This window comes from Hyla sarda, chromosome 5, assembly GCF_029499605.1.
Source record: "Hyla sarda isolate aHylSar1 chromosome 5, aHylSar1.hap1, whole genome shotgun sequence".
Taxonomy (NCBI): domain Eukaryota; kingdom Metazoa; phylum Chordata; class Amphibia; order Anura; family Hylidae; genus Hyla; species Hyla sarda.
In genome coordinates this window covers 159,435,209-159,458,028 of record NC_079193.1, presented here as the reverse complement: position 1 = coordinate 159,458,028, position 22,820 = coordinate 159,435,209, and the positions used below count along the sequence as shown (strand labels likewise).

The 22,820-nt window shown below is 41.9% G+C and overlaps 2 pseudogenes; both read right to left on the bottom strand.

The window, feature by feature from the left end:
• Nucleotides 1-6,265: 6,265 nt before the first annotated feature.
• Nucleotides 6,266-6,356, bottom strand: LOC130274665 (U2 spliceosomal RNA; annotated as a pseudogene).
• Nucleotides 6,357-6,716: 360 nt separating this feature from the next.
• Nucleotides 6,717-6,847, bottom strand: LOC130274682 (U2 spliceosomal RNA; annotated as a pseudogene).
• Nucleotides 6,848-22,820: the final 15,973 nt, after the last annotated feature.

Sequence of the window (22,820 nt, the reverse complement as noted above, 5' to 3'; positions counted from 1 at the left end):
TATTGCAGTTAACGTAATCCTTCAAAACAAAAGTTTTAGTATTTGAATATGATTTAAATTCCTTGTTAACCTGCATGTAACTGCAAGTGATACAGACATTGTGCCCACACTTCCAGTTACCTGCATGAACCAACCAGTTCATACCCGTATGTTTGTTGTCAGCACCACAAAACATACTAGGTGATAGAATGGATCCCAAAGAGGGACCTCTTTTAGACAACATTTTGAAGTTGTCCTGTAAAAGATTATATAAGACAGTGTCTTGATGCAGTATAGGTAAATTTTTCTCAATGATATTCCTGATTTTATGAAATTGTTTGCTATACTGTGTGATGAAGAAAGGGGGATGAGCCCTGTCCTGTCTCGTTGTTTGTTCCTTATCTTTTGTACTATGTGCAATAAGATCCTGTCTATCCAATTTGGCCGCTCTGTTTCTAGCCTTGTTGAGTGTCTCCGGATGATATCCTCTTTCCCGTAATCTATTAAAGAGCAGATCCGATTCATGTATAAACGTTTCTTGTTTACTACAGTTGCGTCTTAATCTGCACCATTCCCCATAGGGGATGTTGCGGAGAACATGTTGGGGATGGCACGATGTAGCTTGTAGGATTGAATTTCCCGTGTTCTCCTTTCTATAGGGGGCCGGCTCAATCTCATTGTTTTCCACAGAAAAACACACATCCAAAAAGGGTATGCTTCTCTGTGAAAAATTGTAGGTGAAGGAAAGGTTCAGATTGTTATAATTAATGTATTGTACAAACTCTTTAAACTCCAATTCCGAACCTTCCCACACAAAAATGAGATCGTCTATATATCTCCCCATCCATTTTATCTGTTTTTGGTATGGATTACTGTTTGAAAAGATCACCTCCTCTTCCCACTGGCTCATAAAAATATTGGCAAAAGATGGGGAGTATTTAGCCCCCATCGATGCTCCCCTGGTTTGAAGAAAGAATCGGCCATCAAACATAAAGTAATTATTTTTCAACAAAAATTCTGTGGCCATTAAAATAAATTCCTTCAAACCAGGTTTGAAGGAATTTATTTTAATGGCCACAGAATTTTTGTTGAAAAATAATTACTTTATGTTTGATGGCCGATTCTTTCTTCAAACCAGGGGAGCATCGATGGGGGCTAAATACTCCCCATCTTTTGCCAATATTTTTATGAGCCAGTGGGAAGAGGAGGTGATCTTTTCAAACAGTAATCCATACCAAAAACAGATAAAATGGATGGGGAGATATATAGACGATCTCATTTTTATGTGGGAAGGTTCGGAATTGGAGTTTAAAGAGTTTGTACAATACATTAATTATAACAATCTGAACCTTTCCTTCACCTACAATTTTTCACAGAGAAGCATACCCTTTTTGGATGTGTGTTTTTCTGTGGAAAACAATGAGATTGAGCCGGCCCCCTATAGAAAGGAGAACACGGGAAATTCAATCCTACAAGCTACATCGTGCCATCCCCAACATGTTCTCCGCAACATCCCCTATGGGGAATGGTGCAGATTAAGACGCAACTGTAGTAAACAAGAAACGTTTATACATGAATCGGATCTGCTCTTTAATAGATTACGGGAAAGAGGATATCACCCGGAGACACTCAACAAGGCTAGAAACAGAGCGGCCAAATTGGATAGACAGGATCTTATTGCACATAGTACAAAAGATAAGGAACAAACAACGAGACAGGACAGGGCTCATCCCCCTTTCTTCATCACACAGTATAGCAAACAATTTCATAAAATCAGGAATATCATTGAGAAAAATTTACCTATACTGCATCAAGACACTGTCTTATATAATCTTTTACAGGACAACTTCAAAATGGTGTCTAAAAGAGGTCCCTCTTTGGGATCCATTCTATCACCTAGTATGTTTTGTGGTGCTGACAACAAACATACGGGTACGAACTGGTTGGTTCATGCAGGTAACTGGAAGTGTGGGCACAATGTCTGTATCACTTGCAGTTACATGCAGGTTAACAAGGAATTTAAATCATATTCAAATACTAAAACTTTTGTTTTGAAGGATTACGTTAACTGCAATACAAAAAGTGTTGTTTATCTAGCGTCCTGCACATCTTGCCAATGCCAGTATGTAGGTTGCACCATGAACTCCCTGAAAACTCGGATACGCAGGCACATATCTGATGCAAGGAATATTTTGTCATTTAATAGTAATATTTCTGCGTTGTCCAGACATTTCAGGGATGTTCATGGAGGCAACATGAGTACTCTACAAATTATGGGCATAGAAAAAGTTAGGAAACCGAGACGGGGTGGAGATCTAAGGAGGATGGTTCTCAACAGAGAATCGTTCTGGATATTCATATTAGGCACGAGAGAGCCTCATGGGTTAAATTTGAGACAAGACCTTATACTAACGTTTTAATAATGGAAGTAACTAGTGAATATGGTCAATCTATTTAGCCAGACTACAATTTTGCTTGTGAAATTACAAATATTAGTGCAATTGAATTTTGTGGCTTTCTTGTATACTCGTGTATTGAACACCATGTCTATCTATGTATAACAGTCATAGTATTTTGTGATCAATTCCATGCCGGGTTTTTTAGATGATCCACCACTTTGCTGCTCAGATCATGTGATTCTAATGTGTTTTATTATAAAAGGACACAGTGCTGTAAAGTTTTTATGCCATGACTAAGGGCTCTTTAGCCTGAAACGCGTAGGCTCTACGCTCCTCGATATGTTGTTTGTCACTTTTGTACCTCAATAAATAAGTTTTTACCTGCCTTTCTGGTGCTGGACATCTTCCGTTTTCTACTAATGGAAGGGAACGCCACCCTGCCGGTCTGCAGCACAGAAGCCAGGATACGGGGATAGAGCAGTACCTTTGCACTGTCGTTTTGTATATTAAGAACCGGTTCAGAGGCTTTAGGTTTATAATTAGCCTATAAGATCCGTTTGGCTTTCTTAATAAAAAGAGGAAGGAATAAAACCCCTGTCCTAACTCTTCCTGAGGTACTGGTACTAGAGCACCTTTTTTGAACTAGAGACTTTACTTCTCTTTCTAGGGAGGACTGCCCTGCAAGCCCTGACTGACACTTGGTGATAAGGAATCGAGTGGGTGGCAGGCTGGAGAACTCCAACCGAAGACCGTTCTTTATAGTATCCCGAACCCAAGAACTTCCAGCTATCTTTTCCCATTCCAGAAAAAATTCTAGCAGCCTGCCGCCCATTCGAGGGACCCCATCACTGGGGATTAGATTTTTTTAGAGGTGGACTGGGGTTGATTAAAGAGATGTCCACTACTTTTTTTTTAGAGAATCTCCACCTGGAAGACGGATCTCTGTTTTTGTTTTGGTACCCCCTCCCCCCTCCTCCTAGAATGAAAGGGCCAAGGGTTTTTAGAGGTCTGAGGAAAGGGGAACACCTTTTTCCTGTCCCCTGCTTTGTCTAGAAGGTCGGACAGGACTGAGCCAAACAAAAGTTCCCCCTCACACGGAATTGCATAGAGTGTAGATTTACAATTACTGTCTCCCTTCCAGCTTTTAATCCATAATGCCCTTCTAGCTGAGTTTACTAGGGCCCCTGGCCAAGCCGACAGTCTGAAGGCATCACAAGAGGCATCTGCTAGAAAGACAGCTGCCTTCCTAATAGTTGGTAAGGAGGGTAACAGATCCTCTTTAGGGACATCATTTTGTATGTTAGCAGATAACTGGTCTATCCGCAAAATAAGGGAGCGGGCTACAGAGGTACCAGCCACATTAGGTTTTAGGGTAGCACCCGTTGTCTCCCAAGCTCTCCTTTCTGTCCATCGGATCCTTAAAAGAACCCAAATCCTCAAAGGGTAATGTTTTTGGTCACCCTGGCAATAGCGATGTCAATCTTGGGCACCTTATCCCAAAATTTAGAGTCTGCAGGGTCAAAGGGATACTTTCTTTTAGTGGCCCTTGGTATGAACAACTTCTTATCTGGGCATTCCCACTCCCTAGAAATTTGTTGAGAGTTAGTTCTATGAACGGGGAAAACTCTCCTTTTCTTAATCTCCAGTCCCTCAAACATAATGTCCTGGACGGATTTTTGTTCCTTTGTCTCTTCCATCCCCATAGCTGATCTGACTGCCTTTATCAATTGGTCAGTGTCCTCCACCAAAAATAAGGGTTTTCCTGTGTAATCATCATCTGATGACATAGAGCCATCTTCTGTAGGGATGCACAGAACACAGAAAGAAAGAAAAAACATCAGTATAGGGGAGAAAAAGGAAAAAAGTAATTAAGGAAACCAAATGAATAAAACAGTACCTGAACCGGAGTTCACTTCCACAATCTGACCTTCTTCCTCCTCCACTACAGACGGAACAGAAGAAAGGGCCACCGGCTGAGGGGTTGGGGTGGCCCCAGGCAATAACCCCCTTATAGAGGCTTCAATCTGATTCTTAACTAACTCCTACATCTGCATGATAATGGACGGAGCCTCAGCTGCTAACACTGTTAGTGCAAGCTGCCCAAATTCTCTTCTCATAATCCGTGGTTAATCCAGCTCTAAAAAAAATTTTTGAAAATTTAATAGTGACCAGGATGAAAAAAACAAACAAACAAACAATAAAACTATAATTAAAGGATTATAATAGAAAAAGAGGTACCTGCACATAGTGCATTCCCTGTTCTTATTTTTTTAGAGACCTTTTTGGGAACTTCACCCTAGATTAAAGACAGACTAACATTAGAAAAAAAGGCATACAGCTTTAAAACATATGCAACACTCACCCCTCCACTGTGGATGGAAGTCTGGGAGAATCCATGTGATCCCGCTTGGAATGATCATCAGAAGCACTCATCTTCAGAGATGTACCCCCTCCTTGAAGTCAGCAAACACAGCTTGAAGTTATCTAGCATGAACATAGGAGGCAGAGTGAAGCAAAAGGATTTCCTTTTAAGCTACGCGCTCTGCAGTCACGTGATCCGGCATCTGACGTCACCTTCCTTCCCGGACTTCCTCCTCCCAGTGCACAGCAAGCGAAGCGTGTATGCCAGACCCGCCCCCCACAGCCAGAGATACGGAAAACTCCAGCAATCAAACCGAAGTCCGTGATCCCCGCTCCAGCTGCTCCCTGAGAACTCCCAGGTGCGAAAAAACTATGCACCACGGCCGGCAATATGTTTGCAGGCAGCCGCTACATGCTAGAGCAAGGACGGAGGGGGCCGAGGGCGGCACGAGATTCAAAATATCTCAGCTGGGGACATGCCGGAAAGCTCCCAAACAGGAGCTATTCGAGGCTCTGCTAACCCTGACACCGCAGGGATGAGACTTCCAAGCCTCCTCACTGTTACCACTGAGGCTTGGTAGGGTTGTGCTTCCTTTTATGCTCTAGGTTTCCTGTCCTTGGGGGAGGAGTCCATCTCTCTGGTGGTGCTGTCATGACGGGGTGGAAATACAATTAAACTCTATTGCGCTTTTCACTGTTGACTGAATTGGAGAGGAGTAAGCGAGCGAAATTACTTGAGTAAATTCCTCTTCAATTCCTCAGTGTGAAGATTTTTATTTTTTTCGAGGAACGTCCAAACGTGTTACACTAAAAGAACGTGCACAAAGGATGCGGTCTATCGCAAGCCCTTCTCCGATAGGAGAGAGGCCCCCCAACAAACCTTACCCTTCACCTCCGGACCAAAAGGTACCTGCGAGGTTCCAGGTTCAATGTCCCTTTTCGTTGAAGCTACTAAGGGACAACAAATGCTCCCGGCATCCCCCTTGGTGTTAGCCAAGGTATCTGCCCGCAGAGCCAATAACGGTCGGTAACCTGCCAACGCAGGAGTACCCGGGGTGTTTGCAGGGAGGTGCGGAACCTAATGGCCACACACCTCGCCTAGACCGCCAGGAGGGACACCCAGAAGGGCTACCGCATCCTGACAAATCCTGTGGACACGCAAAAAGTGACACAGTGAGACAAAAATAAATAAATAAGTGAATGTGTGCAGATATACTGCCCGGACATCTGGCCGGATCTATAAAAATGTATCTGATCCTAGCCAGAAGGCCGGGAATCAAGAGGTGAGTGCCATAAAGGTGAAGAGATCATGGTGCCCGTGCTTCAACTCAGTGAGCCAATACTCCCAGTGAGTTTCGGCACCTCGGGGTCACACTCCCCAAGGCACTAAAGTACCTCGGCTCTAGATCCTCTCAGCCTCATGGCGAGACCCGGAGGAAACAGGTCGCAGCCGTCGAGCTGATTCCTCAGAACAAGCTCCGGAACACCCCGGTACACCTGCTCCCTACCATGCAGCACCCATCCCCACCAGCTCCACACTGGCGTCGCCTGCCACCAGCATGAAATTGATAAGAACAGATACTACACTTGATCTTAGCCAAAATGCCGAGAAGCGATAGTGTGAAGATACACTAAGAAAAACATGGTCACTCTCTCCCACAAACAGCACCACTCCTACCCACAGATTGTGTGCTATTACAGCTCAGCACCATTAATCTTAATGGGGCCGAATTGCAATACCAGACACAGCCATTTTGCGGGAGTCCTACTGTCTGTGGATAAGCAGCCATGTTTTCCCAATCCTGTGCAACCCTCTTAGCAACATTTCTTCACATGACAAGAAATGTGTCATCATAAAATTTGGGAGAAAAGTATACAAAATATTAAAAGGGAATCATATTTTATTTAAATCAGATTTATGTTATCAATGTTATGTCAATAATCATATGCAATATCTTTCACATATTCTTTTTTTTTTTTTGGTGCACTGTACCCGAAGGTACTGCCATATCAGGTCAATGCATAGGGCGACGGAAGCAAGCAAGCTTCAAAATCAGCCCCCGTTCACAAAAATCCATTTAATATATATTCCCCAGATAGGAAGCGATCTTTCACATATTTTAATTGTTGCACTACCCACTGAAGAAAACACAATAATTGGCTCACTTTACAACTTTGCTGTATAGACAGGGACAACAGACTTATCCCATAATCAAAGGATTTAACGAATGATGACAGATAAGGCAGCATAGAAACTATTTAGACTACACACACAAAAGTATGCAGTGTATTGTTCCACTTCCAATCCTCGTACACCCAAAAATGGAAACCATTTTTCATACTTATTTTGTTTTGTTTTTAGTTTAAAAATACAGTACAACAAATAGAGTCTTATTCACACAGCTTATGGGTATTCATTACAAAATGTGTGCAATATGTGCCCCATTGTTTTTAATGGGAATATTCGCCACAGTTTATTCTGTATATTACTGCACCGATTTTTTTGCACAAACATTTAACTCCTTGATGACATCAGCCATATTTATATGGTACAGATATCATTAGGTAATATGAAGCAAGCTCAGGAGCTGAGCTTGCTTCATACCCGGTAAGTACCAGGTGCTATCAGCAGCCGGGACTCACAGCTAATGACAGACATCGGCCATTAATGTGATTAATGTTTATCATGGCATCTAAAGACTCAATTTATAGGTACCAGTGGGTTCAATATACTTACTGGATTAAGGGGGTCCATTGAGTTAAAATGGCTGCCAGAGGTCTCCTACTTATCTCTGATTGTCACTCTTCCTTTACAGTGTGCCTCTGGCATTAAACAGTGAAAGCAATCTAATTATTGCTTGAAATAGTCCCCTCTGAGGAATTAAACATTCTTATCACTTTCCCATTAAAAAAAACAGACATAATTGGTTTTAGTGTGCGCAAAAATGTCAGAACATTTATGTTTTATGATCCTGCATGGTGGATGGCATAAATGTAAAAAAAAAAAATTAAAATTAAAAAAAGCCAGAAGTTCTGATTTTGGTCATCTAATTTTTCAAAAAAAAAAAAAAAATGTAAGTGACCAAAAACAAAATAAAATACAGATCATGGTGCAAAAAAAATGAGCCCTCATAAAGCCCTGCACACGGATAAATTTAAATAAGTTATAGGGGTCAAAATAGGGCAATTATAAAGCATACTTAGGCTAAGTTCACATAGCCATTTTGCGACAGTTTGGCTCTTTTCTTGCGCAGAATGGCCCCCAAAATGGGTTGGAGCACAACTGACTCCACTGGGTCACCACAAAGTCCTGATAGATCCATTGACTTGAATTGGGTCTGTCGGATATCTGGTAGTTTACTGGAGGAAAAAATTGTGCATGCACTAGTTTTTTCTCCTCTAAACTCTGATCGTTTTAACGGAAATGCCGACGGAGCTCCATATAGCGGAGCCCGATGGCAATGTGAACTTAGCCCTAGGTAGTAAAATAAAATGAAACCTATAAACACTAAGTAATCATATTGACCTACAGAATAAAGATGAAGACAACTGCGTAAAAACAAAAAACCCCAAAGGTTGTTTTGCCATACATTTTGTGCTACAATGAGCAAAGTCATTACAAAGTTAAATTGGTCTCACATAAAAAGAAGCCCTCATATGGCCCTGTAGATGAAACATTGAAAGAGTTATGACTCTTAGAATGAGAGGAGGAAAAATAATCTAAAATTGCCGCATCATCAAGGGGTGGAGATATCCCAGAATAAGTGGCTTGTCACTATTCCATGCATATTCTTTGAGTATATGTCCCAGAGATGCAGGGCGACAACTTGCTACATTTAATGGAGCCATTCAGCTTCCATGACTGGAAATAAAAATGCAACCCAAAGTATGCAGAGTATATTTGTGTCCGTCTTCGGAATGTATTCCTTGTATTGCATGTTGGTGTTTTCTCCTTCTGTGAACATAACCTTAGTGCTAACTAAGCTATGCTTTTCCAATGTTCCGTAGGCGAGGAAAAAAAAAAAAAACACCTGGTGTATGCAAATGCAGCAACCGATTCTCTGTCATCCTCATCCTGAATATTTCAACTGAAGCGAGTGAATTCGCACAAACCAAAATAATATATAATAATTTTATTGTTGATGTATTCTATAGTCAATATTCAGACACAACATAAAACATTTTGAAATGTTTTCCTAAAAATGACAGTGAGAGTGAAACCAGCAAACACTCCTTTAACCCATTTTGGCCTTGAGGACACTTTAAATTTTTATGTTTTCGTTTTTTTCCTTCTCTCCTTTTAAGAGCCATAACTCTTTTCATTTTCCATCTACAAAGCCATATGAGGAAGCTTGTTTCTTGTGCGACCAACTGCACTTTGTAATGACATATTTCCTTTTACCATAAAATGTATGGAAAAACGAAAAAAAAAATATTATTTGAAGCAGGAAATGGAAAAATAAAACCACAACTTTTGGGGATTTATACGCAGTTCACTTTACGGTAAAAATGACAAGTTCTCTTTATTCTGTGGGTCAGTTCGATGAAACCAATACCCATCTTTACATGCTTTTCTAAATAAAGACAAACTTTTTTTTATTTAAAAGTATGTTTAAAGTTTTCCTATTCTGACCTCCTTTTTACATATAATAAAACTTTTTTTTAGATTGCTATTACTGTTTAAGTGCTATGCCCAGGCATAGTACTGATCAGTGCTATAGGTGATCTACCTCTATTGTCTGCCAGAAGCAGAGCTCCTGTGCCATCTTGACTCATTAGACCCCTGCGATCACGCCACATGTGGTCCAATCCATCTCTCAAAGCTCCCCTAATAATGCAGTGAACCACATCATCTCAAGGGTTAATGGTAGGCATCAGCATGATCGCTATTGTTCTCCATTAGCTGCAGGTCCCCTGGCCTATAAAGCAAGTGCAGCTCCTTTGTGCACTTCATAGTCCGGTAGAAATTCGGGACGTACATGTACATCTTGGTGCGTCAAGTACCAGGGAACCAGGGTTTTATGTCACTGACAGTCCATAAACCTTTATAAGGCTCCATAAAAAAAATTACATTTTGAATGATTGTCCCAAAGATTATACAAAGTCATACCATGGTCCATGGTGCTCAACATGCGCAAAAAAAAATCTTCCAAAAAAAGCATCAAAAGTATGATCTGGGTCATAAAGGGGTTTTCAGATGAACTGTTTTTGTACTAAAAGTTCAAGGTTATAATTTGTACCTGTCATTTTCCCATACTTTGCATATATCAATAGTACAAGCGAATATAAGAAAGGATGTAGTATATATTTTTAGACAAAAAATGCTTATTTCTCCTGTTATCAGTTTTTTTTCCCCTCTGCCATGTCTCCTGTCAGATAATCTACATCCTCCGTCCTGTAAACTCACGCCATCAAATTACACCAGGCAATACAAGCCTTTGGAAGGTAAAGGAGGGAGAAGTGCCTGTGAACACAGCAGCGTGGCACAGAGAGATAATACAGCAGAGACAAGTCTGTAAGAGATCTCACCACAGGGCTTTATACACAGTTTAGACTGCTCACTGCTGGTTTATCAAGCCTTCCAAGCTGCAGCTGCCGTATAGTCTTGGTATAGAGACAGAAGTATAGGCTCCCCTGCTGTAAATATGCACGGTGTATGGACAGATGTAGCCTGCAGAGCAGAAATCTGCTTAAAAATACACTGCTCAAAAAACATAAAGGGAACACTTAAACAACACAATGTAACTCCAAGTCAATCACACTTCTGTGAAATTACACTGTCCACTCAGGAAGCAACACTGATTGACAATCAATTTCACATGATGTTGTGCAAATGAAACAGACAACATGTGAAAATTATAGGCAATTAGCAAGACACCCCTAATAAAGGAGTGGTTCTGCAGGTGGTGACCACAGACCACTACTCAGTTCCTATGCTTCCTGGCTGATGTTTGGGTCAGTTTTGAATGCTGGCTGTGCTTTCAGTCTAGTGGTAGCATGAGACGGAGTCTACATCCCACACAAGTGGCTCAGGTAGTGCAGCTCATCCAGGGTGGCACATCAATGCGAGCTGTGGCAAGAAGGTTTGCTGTGTCTGTCTTAGTGGGGCGCACCGCCCTCCATGTGCTTGCCAAAGGTAGCCTGACTGCCATTAGATACAGAGATGAGATCCTCAGACCCCTTGTGAGACCATATGCTGGTGCGGTTGGCCCTGGGTGCCTCCTAATGCAAGACAATGCTAGACCTCATGTGGCTGGAGTGTGTCAGCAGTTCCTGCAAGAGGAAGGTATTGATGCTATGGACTGGCCCGCCTGTTCCCCAGACCTGAAGGTCTGGGAGGACATCCCTCAGGAGACCATACGCCATCTCATCAGGAGCATGCCCAGGCGTTGCAGGGAGGTCATACAGGCACGTGGAGCCCCCACACACTACTGAGCCTCAATTTAACTTGTTTTAAGGACATTACATCAAAGTTGGATCAGCCTGTAGTGTGGTTTTCCATTTCCATTAGTGTGTGACTACTTATCCAGACCTCCATGGGTTGATAAATTTGATTCCCATTGATAATTTTTGTGTGATTTTGTTGTCAGCACATTCAACTATGTAAAGACGAAAGTATTTCATATGATTAGTTCATTAATTCAAATCTAGGATGTGTTAGCTTAGTGTTCCCTTCATTTTTTTTGAGCAGTGTACTATATAGAAGTTATATAGTGGCCAGAAATAGTGCTGCTCCTTTTGTACACACACAGGGCAGCTTATCCTTAAAAGTCACCTGAAATGACAGGTGTGTTTTAAAGTAATCTGCAGAGAATCTTACTTTAAAAATACCTTTTCTATTGTTTGTTGCTGGGGATAGACTTTGGGAAGGTTCTCACATCTGTCCATTTAAGATTAATGGGGCCACTGTGTCAAAGATATGGACACACAAATTCTCTTTCGTTTTCTTGGGCCGTAATACAGCTGTAAAATGAATTGATATACCCTTTTTGATGAAAAAGGCTGTTTTATTTTAGATGTACAGTATATTGCAAGTTTTCTGTAGTCCACAAACCAGCTACAAATACGACCAAACAGGTGCAAAAACTGTTTAAAAAAAAGGCTTACAAGACTGTCCAAAAGTAAAAAGATATGGAAATTACACATTTGAGCCTGATGCATCTGAGCTTAACTTTTAAAGGGCACTGTCAGATCCAAAAACTTTTTATATGTTTTTAGTAATGAAAAATTAAAGGCCTTTTGTAATATGGTTGTTTAAAATTTTTTGTATATTTAATTAAAAAAACGACTCCCCATACCTGTAGCAACATCAGGCTTGTCTATGAGTCATGGACAAGAGATGATTCAAGGACAAGGCTGCATGAGCAGACAAATCACCTCCCACCACCACAAGGGAGGAACACACTCCCTTTCCCTGAGAGAATTTCTAACACTGTGAGCTAATGAAAAGAGGGATTTTTATAATAAATATAAGTGATAAGAGGCATAAAAATTAAATGTACATGGCCAGGTTTATCACACATTACAGTCATGTCATGTTTTTTTTTTTTTACAACATTTTTAAAATCATGGTAAAACCACAGCATTTTGATGTTTTTATTAAAATTGTTGAAAAAATGTCATGTGAGTGCAACCTATAAAGAAACAGGCCCTGATTTATGTCTCAGCTCTTTTGTTTTTTTTAAATAAGCTGTAATTAGTTGCTATCTGTCCCAGACCAGGGGTGGACTAACACTTCATGGGGCCCCTGTGACGCCCTGCCCACATAAAATATGAATAATTTTTTTTCTCCTGTACAGTCTGCTGGGGGTGATTGTACTGTGGTTGGTGTAATCACTCTCCTTTCACTTTTAGGGAGTGTTCACACACTATTACTAGCAGTGGGTTTCACGCTGCAGGAAACTTGCTGCAAGTTATGCTACCATTGATTTGAACGGGTCCACAGACAGTCAGCAATAGTGTCAGATTTGCGGACTGTCCGCGGACCCATTTAAATCAATGGTAGTGTAACTCGTAGCGGGTTTCCCGCATCGGGAAGCTCGCTGCTAGCTACTAGCGTGTGAACGTACCCTTAGACAGTTTTTAAATGCTGAGATCTCACAATGATAGGAATGTGTTGATGACAACCACCGAGGGAAGTCGCAATGCTGATGCCTTACTGACGTACACTTACTGGGGAAGTGGAGTCCGTGCAGCCAGGCTTCGGGCACTAGAGAGGCAGGCTTCCTGAAGTGCCAGACATTTGGGTGTTGCTGCAGCTCTGGAGCTAACAGGACAAGACAGAGTAGGGTAACCGCAGAGTAGGGTGTGAAGTTCTGGAGGTGACTGGAGGATAAGATGTCTTGCTGCACTATCTGTTAGAAGATCAGGGAGCATTTAAGCTAGAGGGGGGAAATTTATTAAAACTTGTGTAGGGGAAGAGTGGTGCAGTTGGCCATGGCAACCAAATAGCTTCTTTCATTTTTAAAGAGACTGGTGAAAAATGAAAGTAGCAATCTGTTTGGTTGCCATGGCCAACTGCACCACTCTTCCTCTACACAGGTTTTGATAAATCTACCCCGAGGTGTGTGTATTTCTAGCTTGCATGCTCCCTGATCTTGTGAAGCAGCAAGTGATGCAGTGGGTGGGCCTCCCTTAGGTCTAGGCAGTGTCCAAGAGCAAGACCTGTTAGTCCGCCCCTGTCCCAGACAGACTGATAAATACAGCTGAATCCCAACAAAACGTGGAAAGAGGTGAAAGTGTCTGAATATACTCTAAATGATAGCTATGGGTTAATCACTTTCTATTTTTGCCAAGGAAAAGTAAGGAATGAGACATAAGTTGTCTCTAAAACTGTCCCTCCTAAAGCTGTACATTTCCTGTATTGTAGAACTTTCACCAAACTGTATTAGGGCATTTAGCAGGCTAGATGAATGCTAAGGTGTGTACCACACCTGTTCTGGCAATAGATGTGGTGATAATAGGCGTAACATTAATATAAATGTTAACATGTGTTCATACAGTGGAGACAAGAAATGTTTATTTCTTTTTTTTCAAGAGGTTAAAGTGTTTTTATATTCATATTCAGCCAGGAATGCTTCTGCCACATTTCAATTCAGAGACATCCTGCAATAACACATACCCTGCTCCTTTAAACGGGCAGTCTTTAGCTTTTTATATAGTGTACATAATAACATTGAATGTATATTGTAATATACCACTAGGAGTCCTTCCACTGTCCAGTCCCTGCAGCTATTGCCTGTGTATCTTTGTACCAAGACAAAATAGAGGAAGTGTTGGTGGGGACAAACAGGGATCTGTGCTTGCTCCTGGCTTGTCAGTCAGCCTGCTGTGTGAGCCAGGGGCACATCACAGGATCTCAGTGCACAGAGCAGCCAGTTATAGCTCTTAGAAGTGAGAGTAAAAGTTTACACGAGATGTGGAGGAAAGTGTCATCTAATGTGGGAACACCCCCACTTCTCAGTGAACTGCATATAGAGCTTACATTTTTTGAGCAAGAGTACTGCTGCAACCTTCTATTTGTATACTTTGTATTTGCCACAGCAGTGTGGCTATTTTTCTACGTGTTTTCAGATTTATGTGAGTGATAACACCATGGTGCTTTTTTAACTATGGGGGGGGGGGGGGGGATAGATTTACTGTACTGTGATGTAGTGCTGGGTGATATACCAGTTCATATAGAATACAAGTGTTTTTTCTCTACGATATGAAATTTTCCCTATACCGCAATACAGGTCGGACCCCTCCCCCCTCAAATGAATGAATTAAGCCGCAGTGCGATGGAGAACTAATCATATATGACCCGCAGGCGCTGTCCTGCTTTTCCTCCCACCCCACCCCCTCCCCCCCACTGAATGAATGAACTATCAGCCGCAGCGCTGTCCCCACATCGAGGGACCAATCAAGTAACCCGCAGGCGCTGATCTCCTTTTCCTCCTGTGAGCTGCGGGCTTCTGATCAGAAGTTCTGCAGCACCCGCGGCCCATTGGCTTTCAGCGCTTGCTGGGGGAGATAACAGCTTGACAGCTTCTATTCTCCGTCCTGCGCCCACGGCTCACAACTCCTTAATTTCCAGTGCCGCGGCTCACAGGAGGAAAAGGAGATCAGCGCCTGCGGGTAACATGATTGGTCCCTCGATGTGGGGACAGCGCTACGACTCATTCATTCGGTGGGGGGGCGGGGTGGAGGAAAAGAAGGACAGCATGTTCTCATATACCATGAGCCGTGATTGGTTAGTCATTGCTGACCAATCACAGCTCTCAGCGGGGAATGTTATAGTGCCTGATTTTATATTCCCTGCCAGAAGCCATGATTGGTCGGTGCCGATTGGACAATCACGTCTCCAGGCAGGGAATATGAAATAATGCACCCGCTCTATCAGCCCCATCCTAGTACTGCAGAGCAGGTTCTATAGATGCTGTAGTCAATGTGACCGCAGCATCTATAGGGCTACAGAGGGAGGAGCTCCCTCTGCTCATCGGTGCCTCGTAAAATGATTGCTGGGCCCCAATGGTAGCCATGGCAACCGAAGGTCTGACAATGGAATCTGTTGTCATGGCTACAAATGATCAGAGTAACACTGACGAACATAGGCAAAATACATAAAATGTGGAAAAAAAATAAAAAATAAAAGCTACATTTATTTTTTTGCACAAAAAAAGAAGCAGAGTAGAGAAAGAACTGTACAAAATGTTGTGATAGTATGATAAATATGTACCATACAAGCAAAACCAAAGCAATAAAAAAAAAAAAAAAGACTTTACAAAACTCATTTTTCAAAGACAACAATTATAAATCCTCTTATAATGAATACAAGGTTTGGGTAAAAGAAAGATTTGATATGTTGCATTTTAAAGATTTTTTGGTGTTTTTAAAATCCCCCACAGGAGCAGATGGTAGAAAATGGAAAAAAAAACTAAGCACAACACAAAAGAACCCTCAAAGTATACATACCCCCTCATCATCCTCACTGCCGCTGCTATTAAGTCATTGGTGGAAGTGCTGTGATGATATTTCTGTACACTGACAATGGGGCACTGCAGCCAATTACACTGTGTTCCCATGTTGCGGTACCACAATAAGAATAAACCTAATTTATTTTCAAATAGTACCTGTTATGTGCTTGATGTTTTTTTTTTTAATCCTCCCAGTTCACTTCCTCAATTATAATAAACCATCCCCTGCCTTTATTTTTACTATTTTTTTTGTTTTCTAACTTCATATTGTTCTGTATGTTCTACTTAAAGGGGTAGTAATCCTTTCAGTACTTAGTTGCTGTATGCTCCACAGGAAGTTCTTTTCTTTTTGATCTCCTTTCTGTCTGACCACAGTGCTCTCTGCTGACACCTCTGTGCATGTCAGGAACTGTCCATAGCCGGATAGGTTTGCTATGGGGATTTTCTCCTACTCTGGACAGTTCCTAAAATGGACAGATGTGTCAGCTGAGAGCACTGTGGTCAGACAGAAAGGAAATCAAAAATAAAATAATTTCCTTTGAAGTATATTGCAGCTGATGTAGTACTGATGAAGTACTAGATGGATTAAGATTTTTAACCTCTTGGGGACGCAGGGTGTATGTGTACACCCTGCATCCCCGATTCTTAAGGACCCAGGGCGTACCTGTACGCCTGTGGGAATTCCATTCCCTGCCGCTCGCAGGGCGGGGACCCGACCAGGATGTCTGCTGAAATAATTCAGCAGGCATCTCATGACTTCGCTCAGAATTGTAGTTTTGGAACAGCTGGAGAGGTTACATTCACATGGGCGAGGGATTACAGTAAGTTTTCGTCTGCAAGTTTGAGCTGCGGCAAATTTTCCACCGCAGCTCAAACTCTCATCGGGAAACTCGCTGTGAACCCCCGCCCATGTGACTGTACCCTAAAAACACTACACTACACAAAATAAATAGTAAAACACTACATATACCCTTACACAGCCCGCCCCCCCATTAAAAAAGTCAAAACATCTTGTACAGCAGTGTTTACAAAAAGGAGCCTCCAGCAAAACAACAACTCCCAGCATTGCCGGACAGCTATTGACTGTCCAGGCATGCTGGAGTTTTGCAAAAGCTGGAAGCACCCTGTTTGGGAAACACTGCTGTAGGGTATTTGTGGTGGCAGAGGCAACTGTAACGCATCGAGTCCACCCCTATGCATATCCCTAATTCAGCCCTCAAATGCGCATGGCGCTCTCTCATTTCGGAGTCCTGTCGTATTTCAAGACAACAATTTAGGGCCACATATGGGGTATTTCCGTACTCAGGAGAAATTGCATTACAAATGTTTTCTCCTTATGAAATGGAAAAGTTGGGGTCTACACCAGTATGTTAGTGTAAAAAAAAAATTACATTAACATGCTGGTGTTCTCCCATACTTTTCATTTTCACAAGAGGTAAAAAGGAAAAAAAGACACCCGTCATGCCCCCTTCCCATAGACTTCCGTTGAGCGTGACGTCACAAGGGGGCGGGCGTGACTTCACGAGGGGGCGGGCGTGACTTCACGAGGGGGCGGGTGCGACTTCACAAGGGGGCGGGCGGGCGTTCGGAACAATAAACTTCCGGACACTGGAGAACGGAGCTCCGGAAGCAGGGCAGCAGAGTACTCCTTTAAGCCCTGCTGCGGAGAACTTCTGCCCTCTTTTTGCTATGCTGCTCTAAACATACAGCTGAGAACAGTTTAGTGTGTCTGTCATGATTGGTTAGGCCACACACACTACCCTTAGCTCTAAAGGGAGAACTCAGCAGTTTGCTCAGCTTTGCCCAGCAGCTTCAAATGGTAGCAAAAACATTTAGCTCTATACACCGAAGCAAAGGGAGTAGAAATATTCAGCACTATTTATAAATATTCAACTTTATACACTGCGCTAAGGTCCCTCATTTTATGACTTATCTCCACAAGGCTACTGCAGGCAGGACCAGAAGGGGGACCCCTGGTGGCCAAACTTTTAGGGGTAAATTTAAAAATTTTTAATCAGAGTCAAAAATCAGATCCCCTGGGAAAATGACCATATCATAGTCACTAGCTGACTACAATCGGGTCCGCAGCCCTGTAATAGATATGGCTCCGTATCTGTCTGTACCTATCCATGCACAGATGAGATTTCGGGCGCTTTGAGCTTCTGAAATCGTATCTGTGCATCGAACGGTCAGATCGTGGTGTGAAAGCAGCCTAAAGGTTTGTTTTGTTATATACTACAGAATGAGTATACTTTTGATGTCCTCTCTCCCCATTTTGTTGATCATTTTCAATAGTATTTTTTCTTTAATGTAGCAAGTATTAGCAGAAAAATTCTAATCAATATTTATAAACCTAATTCTTCAGTCATCCTAGTGTGCTGACTCATGCACAGGCTTAAGACATGATGAAGCAGCAAGTAGATTTTAAAGGGGTACTCCAGTGAAAAATAATGTTTTTCTAATCAAATGGTGCCAGAAAGTTAAACAGATTTGTAAATTACTTCTATTAAAAAATGTTTAATCCTTCCAGTGCTTATCAGCTGCTGTATACACCAGAGGAAGTTGTAATGTGGGAGAAAAAAAAAGAAGCATCATATCGGGCACAGCATTAAATTAAAAGAACGTAAAGGGGTACTCCTCCCCTAGACATGTTATCCACTATCCAAAGGAGATAACATTTGTGATCGCAGGGGCCAGTGCTGTGGCATTACAGTCACAGAAGTCTGGGGCTTCCATGATGTCACACCGCGCTCCCTCCACTCAGGTCTATGGGCAGAGACATGATGGCTGTGCATTAACTGTCACTCCCCCTCTCATAGACATGAATTGGGGGGGTGGCATGGCATCACGATCACGGAAGCTCCAGGCCGAAGCGCCGGATGTTTCGGGGATAAAATGTCTAGGGGGAGAGTACCTTTTTAAAGTCCTGCTCCCTGAGTCCTTCCAAACTGTATCCCTGTGTTTCCAGTGAACCCAATTGGGGCACATAGACCTCAAGATCTACCCATATGGGGTCAAAAGGGTCACATTCTTTAGAGGCTGCTGCAGTGATCGTCCTACGACACAAATTTTTGGGAGCTCTTCAGAGTCGCTAAAACATGTTGAGGAAGGTAGTGTTATCCTCTCTAGCAGACTCTAATGTGTATGAGGCTAGATATTGATATGCCTTAGGAGAATATACACATTAGGACATATTTTAGTATATGAGGTGCTTCAACACATGTATACGTTAAAAATTTTTTTTTGCTGAACTTGATATACCCATGGGGTGAGTGATCACAAGGGTGGATGATTACAGGCTTGATAAACTTAGACTGTCATTGATCTACAATAAAAACAGAAAATTAGCACACCTGTTATCTCAGACTCTCTGAGGTAGACTAGACATACCCACGGGATGGGTGATGAAAGGGGTGGGTTACCCCATAGGGAGCGTAACGTTAAGGGTAGGTAATAAGATTTTTGGCGACATATCTGGGAAATTGCTTTATCACAAACTTAACTGACTGCAACTACCGCTCAGCGAGCAACATCCGCTCTCTAACAATCTGATGCAGAAACGGAGGGCAGAAAGCAGTATGCTGCAAAAGATGGAACTGGACATCAGAAATGCTGCGATTGGTCAGTTAGCACTGACTGACCAGCCACAGCAATCGCCAGGGCGGAACCACTCTGACTGGTCCCACAGTCTATTAGGCTGTATTCACACTTTGTTTTTACATTACGGGTGCCGGATCCGGCTGGGGGAGAGGCAAACCGGGCTCTCCCATACCCCAGCCGGACCAGCGCTGAAATCCATTTACTTTAATGAGCCGACCGGAGTCAAACGGTGACTCCGGTTGGCTCATTTTTGACCCATATACGGTTTGGTCAGGAAACCGCATACGGGTCAAAAATGAGCCGACCGGAGTCACCGTTTGACTCCGGTCGGCTCATTAAAGTAAATGGATTTTAGCGCTGGTCCAGCTGGGGGTACGGGAGCGCCCGGTTTTCCCCTCCCCCAGCCGGATCCGGCACCCATATTGTAAAAACGAAGCATGAATGCAGCCTTACTGTGATTGGCTGCTACAGCAGCGATCATGAAAGGGTCTGGGTGTGGTACCACACAATGTATGACATAACATGAACACATCTTGTCCATGACAAATATATGTCATAGAATGGGAAGGAGTTGACAACAGTCTTTTTTTTTTTCTTCAGATGACTAATTGTGTCAGGACTTACTTTTTTGCTGGGGCTCATTTTTGTAGGACGAACTGCACTTTTAATTTATTGTTACCACTTTTAGCAAAAATGCTACCTTTAATTATTGTTTTTTTTTTTTTAAGAAAAGGTGACCACAAAAAGCAATTTTTGTGCTTTTGTGTTCACCATACAGGATAAATAACGATTTATAGTACAAGTTGTTACAATTGGCGCAATAACTACAATTTCTTTTGATAATAAAGAGGTTTATTGGAGGTGGTATTTTAAAATATTGAAACATTATTTTATTTTAAAACTTTATGTGTCCCCTTTAGGGACTTGAAGATGTAATTGTCTAATCTCTGTTATCCAATGCTGCAGTGAGGATGTATTGCAGAATAGTGTAACTGTTCGTACTATACGGATACTTTGCTTGTGAGACCCAGCCTAAGGCGGAGCCTTACAGGCTTCCCTACTTGGAAGGTTCAGTGGCTGCCATGGCCGCAACATGGGATTTGCTGATTAAGAACAGAAAGAGCTTATATATGCCATGGTCAGTCACAGTGGGATCCCAGCTGTAACTAACAGTTGGCTCCTACCTCCGATACCTTGCACTTCATTATTGAACGATTGTTACGATGTATGTACTTCCTGTGGAGAGAAACATACCAGTATGTCCTAGGGCTAAAAGTTGTTAAAGGGGTACTCCGGTAGAATTTTATTTTTTTTTTAAACCAACTGGTGCCAGAAAGTTAAACAGATTTGTAAATTAGAAGAAAGAAATAGAACGGCCGGCTATTTCCTTCTTCTGCTTGTCAAGAGTTGGACCATGCACCCCGCCCCCAAGTGAGCTGACAACCGCCTTTCTGTTAGATTTGTAAAGTACTTCTATTTAAAAAACTTGATCCTTCTGGTACTTATCTGCTGTATGCTCCACAGGAAGTTCTTTTCTATCTGACCACAGTGCTTTCTGCTGACACCGCTGTCAGGAACTATCCAGAGCTGGAGAGGTTTGCCGACACGGAAAGAGGTGTCAGCAGAGAGCACTGTGGTTAGACAAAAGATATTCAAAAAGAACTTCCTGTGGAGCATACAGCAGCTGATAAGTACTGGAAGGATTAAGATTTACAAATCTGTTTAACTTTCTGGCACCAGTTAAAAACATAAAATAAAACTAATTCCACCGGAATACCCCTTTAACCCCTTAAGGACCAAGCCCATTTTCTCCTTTTTTCCTCCTCTCCTTCTAAAATCCATAACTCCTTTATATTTCCGTCTACAGACCCATATAAGGGCTTGTTTTTTTGCGTGACCAATTGTACTCTGTAATGAAACCTCTCATTTTACCATAAAATGTATGGCGAACCCAAAAAATATTTTTAGGGAGGAAATTTAACCCCTTAAGGACCAAGGACGTACCGGTATGTACACAGAAACCCCGCGTCATATCACGGCGGGCCCGGCGTCATAGTGAAGCCGGGACCCGCCTCTAATAGCGCGCAGCGCCGATCGCGGTGCCGCGCGTTATTAAACCTTTAGCCTCGCGCTGAGAGCTGAGCCGCGCGGCTAAAAGTGAAAGTGAAAGTTGCCGGCTAGCTCAGTCGGGCTGTTCGGGATAGCCGCGGCTAATCGCTGTCCGATCGCCGAATGACTGCTCAGTGCCTGAGATCCAGGCATGAGCAGTCATGCGGCAGAATCGTTGATCACTGGTTTCTTATGAGAAACCAGTGATCAGCATAGGAGATCAGTGTGTGCAGTGTTATAGATCCCTATGGGACCTATAACACTGCAAAAAAAAAGTGAAAAAAAAAGTGAATAAAGATCATTTAACTCCTCCCCTATTAAAAGTTTGAATCACCCCCCTTTTCCAATAAAAAAAAAAACACAGTGTAAATAAAAATAAACATATGTGGTATCACCGCGTTCAGAAATGTCCGAATTATAAAAATATATCATTAATTAAACCGCTCGGTCAATGGCATGCGCGCAAAAAAATTCCAAAGTCCAAAATAGTGCATTTTTGGTCACTTTTTACATAATTTAAAAATGAATAAAAAGCGATCAATAAGTCCGATCAATGCAAAAATGGTACGGTTAAAAACTTCAGATCACGGTGCAAAAAATGACCCCTCATACCGCCCCATACGTGGAAAAATAAAAAAGTTATAGGGGTCAGAAGATGACAATTTTAAACGTATTAATTTTCCTGCATGTAGTTATGATTTTTTCCAGAAGTCCGACAAAATCAAACCTATATAAGTAGGGTATCATTTTAATCGTATGGACCTACAGAATAAAGATAAGGTGTCATTTTTACCGAAAAATGTACTACATAGAAACGGAAGCCCCCAAAAGTTACAAAACAGCGTTTTTTTTTTCAATTTTGTCGCACAATGATTTTTTTTCCGTTTCACCGTAGATTTTTGGGCAAAATGACAGACGTCATTACAAAGTAGAATTGGTGGCGCAAAAAATAAGCCATCATATGGATTTTTAGGTGCAAAATTGAAAGAGTTATGATTTTTTTAAGGCAAGGAGCAAAAAACGAAAATGCAAAAACGGAAAACCCCCCGGTCCTTAAGGGGTTAAATGAAAACCACAATTTTGAGCATTTTGGAGGGTTTTGTTTTCACACTACACTTTACGGTAAAAATGACATGTGTTCTTTATTCTGTGGGTCACTACGATTAAAATGATAACCATGGCTAGATACTTTTATATTTTTGTACCGCTTATAAAAAAAAATCTAAAACTTTTTGTACAAAATCAGTAATCTAAAATCGCCCTATTTTAACCACCTATAACTTTTTAATTTTTCCATATATAGGGTGGTATGAGGGCTCATTTTTTGCGCCGTCATCTGTACTTTTTATTGATACCACATTTGCATATATCAAACTTTTAGATAATTTTTTATTAATTTTTTTTAAAATAAAATATG